A 10,628-nucleotide genomic window follows, 5' to 3' on the forward strand; every position below is an offset into this window, starting at 1 on the left:
ACCTAAACAGCTGATGTAAGTCAAAACTGTCTGCGAGTTTCTCCTGATAATACGGTGATTTGTCGACTATGCAACAATAAGTTGGGTGGTTATGACACAATCGTTAGCTTATGTTACAAAAAACGTCTGCTACAGCGCCATAATGTGAGCCTGTTATACATTGTCGTGTTTCTTTAGAAATAAACAATGGACAAATAAAATCTTAAAACGCTTCAGATGTAAAGTTATTCACTGGCAAAGTGGCGCCAAAATGAATGGCAGTCAATGGGATGCTAACTGCAGGTGATAGCTTCATAGCATTAAAATGCCGCCATAGGAGCTACGCTTAGAGAGGAGAGACTCCCCCCTTGGAGACGTCAAGGGCGTTAACCTTGTTGCAGGACTGAAGGAGGACCTGCAGAACCTCCACCTGCAGTATCCAGGCATGAAGATCATCTTCTCTGGCATCACCCAGAGAAGCAGGTGGAGGGCTGTTGCCAATCGGGGGAAGATCGACCACGCTCGCAGGTTTGTGAACAGTGTATGGCTACATACTGTATGTTCATCGTTTAAGTTGTAGCTTTGTCAAACACCCTCAACTAAGGTTTGAAACTCCACTGCTCTTTTTGCATGATGGAGTTCACGCTATAAATATATATATACTAGGGTGACCAGACGTCCCCGGTTTCCGGGGACAGTCCCCGATTTTGGCTACCTGTCCCCGGCTGATCTGTCCCGGAATGTCCCGGTTTTCACTGTGACTGAAAGACCCAATTGGAATGAAGAAAGAAAAAACTGACAAAAGTAGCCAATAATCGCAACCCTACCACGCAGGCTCCAGACCGCCAGAGCCAGCGGTGCTCAAGATTTTTTTAGAAGCCGTGTTTTACGATGCTAAAATCACTGATTATTTACATGGAGCTGTGGGTTTAGCAAACGCAATTTCGCGGACTTTATTTTTAAAAAGGATCTTAATCTTTAACAAAAGGTCGACCCCTTAGAATCCGTTCCATATGTTCAGACACTTAGAATATTAATCTGAGTCTGTTAGCAGCTAAACAAGCACTTTTATGAACGTAAATACAAGCTGGCAATTATCCCATTAACTTACATTGCGCGATCTCGTTTAATCCTGCATTACTGTCAAAGGAAATATGTAATGTAAATTGCTGTATTTATATAGCGCTTTTCCAGTCTTAACACTGCTCAAAGCACCTTTTACATCTACAGGAGACATTCACATTCACACACATTCATACACTGGGACTGTGCGCCGTACAAGGTGCCACCTGCTCATCAGATAAACGTTCACACACATCACACTCCGATGCGCAGCACCGGGGGCAACTCGGGGTTCAGTGTGTTGCCTAAGGACACTTCGACAATGACTGCGGGCGGGATCGAACCACCACCTTCTGGTTGGCAGGCAACCATTCTACCACTGAGCCATAGCCGTCCTCAGTAGTTTTTGTTGTATCGATTCTCAATGAGCTGTTGCAGAAACAAGCCTTGAGCAGTAAAGCAAGCTTCAGTATAATGTAGGTCAGTACATTACAACATTATGAAATATTGAGACTTTCTATCTTGAAATATTAAGACTTTCTATCTGAAATATTAGGACTATAAGGACTTTCTATCTTGAAATATTAAGACTTTCTATCTTGAAATATTAGGACTTTTATCTTGAAGTATAAGGATGGAATTTTTATCTTGAAATATTAGGACTTTCTATCTTGAGGTGTAGTGGAGTGGAGTAGAAGTAGCAGCAGGGGGGGTCTAGGATCATACCTTGGGGGGGGCTCAGCCCCTAATAAGAACAGCTCTAGGTTCAGTGTCCCGTTTTAAGTTTTACAAAATAAAACATGACTTGTTTTGGAGGTAAATACGCTTCTGAGCTGAAAATGTCCCCGGATTTTGTCTGAGAAATCTGGTCACCTTAATATATACAGTATATATTTCCGTGAACTTTGTAATGAGCATGTGGTGTTAGCTCGAAGGCTCCCTATTGATGATGGAAATATATGTTTGACTTATCCATTAAATAAAAGCTTTGTGCTGATACCTACTTTATCAATGAAAAACTTATGTCTTGCTAGCATGTAAAGTAGCCAGGCATATTAGCCATGGTAAATTCAGTGTGAAAAATCCCTTTTAAATCTATTAACCCAGCTATATAAGACGTAAGCATGATCTCCAGGAGGAGCTAGCATAACGTTACGTTAACGTTAGGCTACCTAGCTTGGTTGGCGAAGTGTCTACAGGTAGCTGGAGCACGTTAGCAAAAATAAATGTTAACAATTATTTCTTAAATTTCCTGGAAAATTCTTCCAATTCTGGCCTGCGTCATATCATCCTGTCTCATGCTGACCCTTTTGTTTTCTTTAAAGAGGTTATAATGATTTAAACACTTCAAGCAGTTTGGCTACAATCTCACAAACAATTGAGTGCACTGCACACGCACAAGTTCAGCCACTTCCGGGTCGAAACTGATGTCCAAAAATTAAAAAGTAAGAAATACTAAATAAATGTTTTAACATCCATGGTTAATGTTTGTTAAGCACAAAGATGAGCTCTCACAAATCCTACAACCCATTCCCTGCGGCACATTGAAACGTTTTTTTTCTTCTATTTTTGAAAGACCTTGCCCTTGGGTCCAGAAGGACCTTGCTGACTGGTACGGTATCCATTAGTCCACCGTCAGCAGAATCATAACAACATGGAGCAACTTCCTGTTCACAGTATACCTGGCTCTGCAAGGAGCTGGATACCTGAAGAGGAGAGACAGAGGAAACTGCCTGCAGACTTTAAGGACTACCCTGACACCACAGTCATCCTTGACTGCACTGAGCTGAGGTGTCAATGCCCATCTTCCCCTCTCCTCCAGAGTGAGGTGTTTCCTCCTAGAATGGGCCAATTAAAGTTGTCTCTGCGTTGTTGGCTGGGGCTATCAGCGACAAACAGATTACCCGTGAATTTGGTGTCCTCAATCTGCTCAACCCCGGGATGGCTGTCATGGTAGACAGAGGTTTCCTCATTAATGACATAGTGCCCTGCTAGGTTTACCGGCCAGCCTTCCTCTCTGGCAGGCCTCATATGTCAGCATCTGAGGGTAGGGAGACCCACGCCGTAGCACGTCTAAGGGTGCATGTGGAGCGCTCCATTTGCCGTGTCGAAGACCACAAGTTTTTGGATTCTGTGATTCCCCTACAGGTTTTTAGGAGCATCAATCAACTGTACACAGTGGCTCGTCTCTTTACAAACTATGAAAATAGGCCACTGGTAAAGGCCTGGGCAAAGAAGCCTGAGGTTTGAGGATTTCCAACATGTAAAGAGCAACCACACTGCATATTTATTTAAACATTTTCATATAAAGGCACTGCATATCAGGCTTTCAGCCAGATGACCTTCAACAAGGCATTGGACATAACATGCATACAAACTATGCATGATATGTGCAGTGCCCTGATGGGGGACGTCTGAATGAAAGCTCGTCATGCAGTGCCTGCATGAAAGCTTGGTGATATTAAAAGTAATTGCATGGATACAAGCGTGCATGAAACCAGTTTTTGTTTGTACATTCAAAGCTTTTTTATTTGGTTCTAGACTCTTTTTTTATACAACCTTTTAATTCCTTAATCTTATCAGAGTTTATATTTGTTTGAAATCTGTTTGTATACAGTTTAGGCCTTTGAATGCTACCTTGTTAAAATACTTCTTCGGTCAATTCAAGTAGTAATCTGCTTTTGTTTGGTCTCTCATTTTTAATTCCTGTCTCTTATCTTTTAAAACTAACTTAAGCTGTACAAAACACAAAAATGCTTAGTTCGAAGTAATTACTTATTTACCATAAACATTACATCACAATCAAAAACACAACATTTCACTGATGAGGTTGTCTTTTATTTCCTACCCTGTAAGTTTAAATACATTTGCACTGCAATCAAGTCATTAATTGGCCAAGAAGGCATTGAGGTAGAAATAAAAAATAAAGAAATAGTCAGCTTTTTCTTTAGTGGTTAGTATGACTTACATGTCACGGGGAATTCTCTGAATGAACATGTCATCTTTTGTGTATATGACAAAGTCACAACAGTCACACCCAGAAATCAACATTTTCCCCTGGACCTGCTACTAATAAAGATAAGATTGGTTCAGTGCATGTGTACCCTCCTTTATTACGTAAGGGCAGTCCACATAGCTAGTTACACTTCTATTTCTATTTCATTTCTAACAGGCCAAACACTGGCTGTCCCTCAGGACTATACACAATCCCATCCATGGTGCCTCAGGGTGGATCAGGAACCCACATGGGTAGCGGCTGACTTCCCTCACCTTGCAGTACTCCTCTGTTGCTGTAGCCTCCAAGGCAAGACACCGCCTCATGTCAGCAGTCTGATGGCAAGATCCCAGGTCCCTTTTTGCAAGGTTCTCAGCAGAGTTTTCCCCCCTGGTGTGGCAAACTTCTTTGAATTTGGTAGAGGTGATGCGGCTCCTCCTTAGTTGTTGCCACTCAACGCTGGAACTCTGCTCTCGTGTGCTGTTTTAAATTTTGTGTGCTGTCTTGAAAGATGTCGCAAGGGACGCCAGGTGATGGTGCTAAACTCCTTTATACAAGTTGCTTCTGTGGAAAAAAGACAAACAAATGTTTTATATTTAAGAATTACATGTGCACAGCCATATGCATAGTGTACTGTATGTTACTGGGTTCTTCTCTGTTGAAGGTCAAACTGAGTCCTGCATGCTGTTATTTAGTGTAGATATTGTATATTGTTGTTAATTATTATATATATTGTATCTGTAAATAGTGCTTTCCAGTAGAAATGTATAATAATTTGGATTTTATTATACATAATCTTTAAAGGCCTGTTTTGTGAAATCTTTAGACAGGATCGCTGCGGGTCGCGTACGGACGCCCAGCCACTTGATGCTGCTCTGCTTAGGACTGTCGGCTCTCCAGTCCTGTGTCACGGTAAGAGCTCTAAAAGTATTGTTTACTTAGCATCAAGTACTGAATGCTTGTGCATGCTGTTTGCCGTGCTGTATACTGTGGGGAATAAAGATATATATATATATTCTAGCAGGTACGGCCTCTGAGTGTTTGTCTGTAAAGGAGAGTGTACTTTACAGTGTTGTTGATTATTGACAGTGTGAGTTTGTTGCTCACATCTGTACGGGATTCCGCGGGGGATAAAGGGAAATTATCTTAGCGGAAGACGGTGTTTAGTGCTTATTTGCCTGCAGTCGACCACTCCGCGATCCTGTCTAAAGATTTCACAAAACAAGGCCGTTTTCACAATATGAGTTTTTTCTTAAACTCAGAGCCAGAAATCTCCATTCCAGAAGCCGTTACATACACCAAACTATCTAGCTATCTATATCTATATTCTGAAGGTTTTTACAGGGGGGTTGTTCATATATTTTCAGTTTGATTAATAAAGCATTTTATCACTAAAACATGGCAAAAACTGTGTTTTTATTGCTGTTGACAGTATTTTCTGATTTATGTAGTGACAGAAAGAGATATCCAAAATTCCCTCTGTAAAAACTTTAATTGTAATGTGTCAAAAAAATGAAATAAGTGTGATCCTGGCTTTATCCAATGTTCAGATTTCTGTTTTTCGAAATGTATGCAAATGAGTCCATATATAATGAGATTCTGCCTAATTAGCATATTTAAACATATACGATTTAAGAAAACTTATAATACAAAATATGTTTGTCTCAAAGCAAGTAATAAACTGGGTAAGTTTCATGTTGATACCTTTTAACTAAAAATATTACCCTAGTATCCACCTAGTGCGTCTTCCCTTAACTAACACACCAGACCCAAATTTTGCATAGTTTTTTTTCTGTGATGTGCATGGCTGATGACGCTCGGGTCCTGCTGGCTGCCCTGGACCACCTCGGCAGATTACCCAAGGGTAGTAGAAGGTTCAACATGAGGTGGTAATCACAGAGGTAGGAATCTATAAAATGTGATCAATAATATTCCAGAAATTAGTGTTCCAGTAGGGATTAATAAAGGTCTTCATAAAGTGCAAAGGCTTTGTCAATTTTTAGTATTTTTTTTATTATTGAGCTGAATTCAAACACTTTTTCTAATAAGGTACTTCAAGTTTTACAATAAGAAGTGTAGATAGTGAAGCACTAACAGCCACATCCCAGCCCTTCAGAGCGCTGTCCTGCAGAAAAGGCAGTGGTGCAGACTGGAGCGTGTACCATCAGTAGGCTCAGGAGACCAGGTGATCCCAGGCGTCCAGGAGTTGTGTGCGATATTTGCTCAGTGGTGTTTTTTGCCTCCAATGTCGCCTTTCAGACAGCTAACCCTAACCTTAACCCTTTATTTAACCATTACACATAACCATTACCGCGCTGCCTGGAAGGAGACGTTGGGGGCAAAAAACACCAAACACCGCGAAATTCCTGCTCCACCTTGACATGGGAACTTTACACATAACCCAATTACTCAGTGTGTTTGTGTATTGTTGGTGGTGAAAAAACGATCCTGACAAATGATTTACTGCAAATAATGACTGACACTGAGTTGCAGCTTCTTCTACCAGAGCTTCAACCACTGGGGCCCCAGCAGAATATGTTTAAATATATATTATGTAATGTAGATATGGTGATTTGTAAAAAAAAAAAAAAAAGTTGTATATTGGACTAAAAAGGAAGTATTATAATAGTCTCAAACTTATTTCCTGTATTATATAATGAACCACGCAGACAAGGGTGAATGTAAAAAAAGTGTTTTAATATATTATGTGTACTTTTTAAATGTAATTACAGTAAAAAAATGTAAACACAAATTAAATTACAGGTCCATATACTGTAGTAGGATATATTGACATACAGAAACTACAAGTACACAAATGAAAATAAGCTAAGAAAAAGGTTATTGTATGTGTTTATTGAGTATCTCAGTAAAATATGATCAGTACATACTCTATTGGTCTATACCCTTGCTGTAGTGTCTCCTGATCTGTTGAAGGGGCTGGGTAGGGGTCCTAATCATTTTTTTTATGTGTGGAGGAAGTTCTCAAATGGGAAAGGTGAGAAATTATGCATCACAACAAACTGCATCAAGATGTGTCAGCCCGTGTATGTTATACACAATGCAATTACCATAAACAGATTGAAAATGCTCAACAAATGTGATTCAGCAAAATCCCAGTCCTGGAGGCACAGGGAGGTGCTGCATGAAATGTGAATGGCTACACGCAGAAGCATAAAATTGTGGTATAGAACATTCAGCAAATGGTCTTTCAGTGCCACTGGACCAGTATACAGAAGAAAAGTTCTGAGCTGTTGCTATCCACCTATCTACCTCAACAAGTGATCTCCCTTTCCGTGCATGGCAAAGTACATAAGAGCTGCTGAACTTAGGCCTATCTGATGAGCACCTAAATAAGTTGGAAGTGGTCCCCTCATCCAAAACCCTATCAACTTTCTCATAATCCCAAGAAAAACCAGGTGCATAACATCTAATGGAAATTAGGAGACCATACCAATTCTAACCCCTGTCAACACACTGGTCCCTTTATGGTCAAACTCATTTCTCTTTTAATAAAAGACATATCTGTCTGTAAAGGTGAATCAACTTCAGGAAAAGTCATGTGATTTTCCTTCCATCTTTCCTCCTGTGTGCATTTTTCACAGCCGTGGTATGCATTATTGGCTTTAATGTTTTTAACAAAAGCCCTTACATTTGCATTGCAAACAAAACTTGAAATTTTAATACCTACACATTTGCCAATTACATCCACACCCTCTAATTTACGCTTTACATATTCATTCACAAAATGTTTCCAGGAACAGATTGACATTCTCTGGTATTTTAGATCCAAGATATGCAGCGATGACGAATGGTTGCGTTGTTTTGTCTTCCTCTACCAAGCCTATAATGGGCCAGAACTGCTGATTGCTGCTTTTGAACAAAAGATAGGCCATCAATATTCACTTGTAAATGAATGGCCTTTGGGAGAGGGTCTATCTGGTGTCACACATGCCTAATGCCTTTCTCAACTATCTCTATCTATCTCCTTTGGGAGATATGGATGATATTTTCTCAGAATGCCCAAGAGCCCAGTTAGATGGCATTGTGGTATTTGGCTGTCTATTGCCCAACCTCTGAGCTCCTCCCCAAGACACTCTGCAGACTCAACAAATCCATCGTCACTTGAGTCAGTTTCTGTCAGAGCATCTGACCAAAATTCAAATTCAAAATCACGTTATTGTCAACATAAAGCTCAGTCTCTAACTCGTCTGATTCATGGGACATGGGCCAATCAGATGCAGCATCTGACCACACATCATCAGCAGGGGCGTTTTTTACGTCGGCTGCGTCAGATTCCGCATTCACGTTAACCTCACTAAGGATATTGCAAGCCCTCAGCCTTGCCTGATGTTTAAATGTTCTGTATGAATAAATGTTGTTTGCAGACATAGTGTGTAGCTAGGTAACTCTAAGTATGCTTTCAAACAAATAACTAACATTAATTTAAGTTGATACACCTGATTTTGATTCTGTTTAAGCTAGCATATGCCTACGAAAGCTACAGTGATAGCTAGCTAACGGTAGATGCTTGCTGTCGTCACACTGAATGTAATTTATGCTGGCTAAATTATAAGGCTACGTTTACATCAGATTTCTATTGTGAAGCCATATAACAATGCCTTACTAGATAACAGATTGACTACATATTAAAAACAAACATATAACAAAACAATATATTGAATTGAGCAGATTAGCTTAGACTGGCTGGGCTAACGTTAACGGCTGAAGTGAAGTCTAGAAGAAGGCTAACGGTAGACAATACCGGAAAATAACAGTATACAATTCTATATCACACACCGTTGTCTTGGAAGAATGAGCTGAAGGACAGAGTATGATACCCATAAAATACAGACCTGCTGCTGAGAGAGGTTTAGAGGACTTGTTAGACAACTAAAACAATGATTAACAAGTAAATACTTCTGAAATGTATTGTATGAAACACAAAGCAAGCTAAAAGTAAGTGTCAGTGTTGGTGACTTGTTTGTCGAGATGTTGGCGCGCTTATACGAGGCTGCTGTCTGTAGTACCGCTTTTTGGATAAGGGATTAGCCCAGGAGAACTGATTTAAGACCAGATGTAACGTTTCTACAGCAGACTGTAAAAGAAAAGCACCGGGACTTTACACATTCAATATTTAGCATATTATGCAATGGTTTGCACGTGTCTTGGTTTTATATGTTATTACTTATACCGTATTTATACAATTATCTTGTTTTAACATAAACCTTAATAAAGAACTTGTTAAAAAAAAGAAGGAAAGATTGAACCTGTTAGCGCCATTGTTTTTATTTTATGAAACCATCTTTTGTCATACAATGTCATGTCATTTCTTTGTAATCTTTAATAAATACATTGTTCTGATTTCACACATTTGATGCATTGTATAGCTTGGAAAGAACGTCATGAAAGCAAGCCAGACAAATACTCGTTTCCCCATGTTTATAGGAAGAATGGTAAAACATGAAATGCTGAATGCCTATATTTGGCGGAAGCGGAGTTGGGCCATTGAAGCTGACCATACCAACGTTGGCCCCACGTTGTATTTTTGTCAGATAGGTTGGACCAACGTAACCAACCAATATTGACGTTGGCCCCACGTCTGTTTGCTACCTGGGTTTCTTCTACCCCACTACATTTCAAAAGCAAATGTACTTGTACACCATTACAATTATTTTAGAGGTTTAGTTGCTAGTTAGTTAACTTGTCAGTTTTAGATAATAATACAAAACACACATTTACTGGTCTACTATGACATGTTGTACCTCTAGTGTTTACTTTCCTACTGTGTAACTTTGGCAATACTTTTGTTTTGATCAGACTGCTCAGCCTGTCCTCAATTGCTCCAGACCAGATCAGCAACTCCCATTCATTGACAGTTCCACTCAGTCTATGCACAATGGGAGGACCCTGTCCAACAAGATCATGCTGCAAGGCAGCCAGCAGAACAGATATGCAGGATAAGATGACTCAGTGTGATGACATTGCATACTTTCTGCTTTAAAGTTCAAACGAGGATGCTTTGCTCTACACTGGTATTGATCTAGAAACGTTTGACATTTTTGTATAAATGTACCACTGGAAGGACATGTCAGTAATTAATTTACAATGCCTGTTCTAGATCAAGTTCTCATGACACTTGTGAAATTAAAAACAAACAGTGTAATAGGTGATCTAAGCAAACGGTGTCATGTATCACTGAGCATGGCTAGCAAGATATTGTCATAATGGATCAACAACCTCTACTTCCATGGCTTCCAAGAGAAACTATTCGGGCAACCATGCCTGCATTGCCTGGTCCTACCAGACTCTTCCAGACATTTAATTTGTACAGAGAGAGAGTCTGGCCACTCTCCATTGACAAGTATTAACTTCCTTGAAGGCGGGTACTCTGATAAAGTTTAAAACTATTGGTTCTGCCCAGAGCCACTCTGGATCTGCCATAACCAATCACTAACATTTGGCCGTGATGCCTTAGCCAACTCCTTCACCACTAACGGAACAAGCTGGAAAATCAAACTTTTCCTGATAACCCTGTGGGGGGGAAGGGCACAACATCATGGCCACCAACAAAACTCAGCAAAGATTGTTCTTG

This window comes from Etheostoma spectabile, chromosome 20, assembly GCF_008692095.1.
Source record: "Etheostoma spectabile isolate EspeVRDwgs_2016 chromosome 20, UIUC_Espe_1.0, whole genome shotgun sequence".
Lineage (NCBI taxonomy): Eukaryota > Metazoa > Chordata > Actinopteri > Perciformes > Percidae > Etheostoma > Etheostoma spectabile.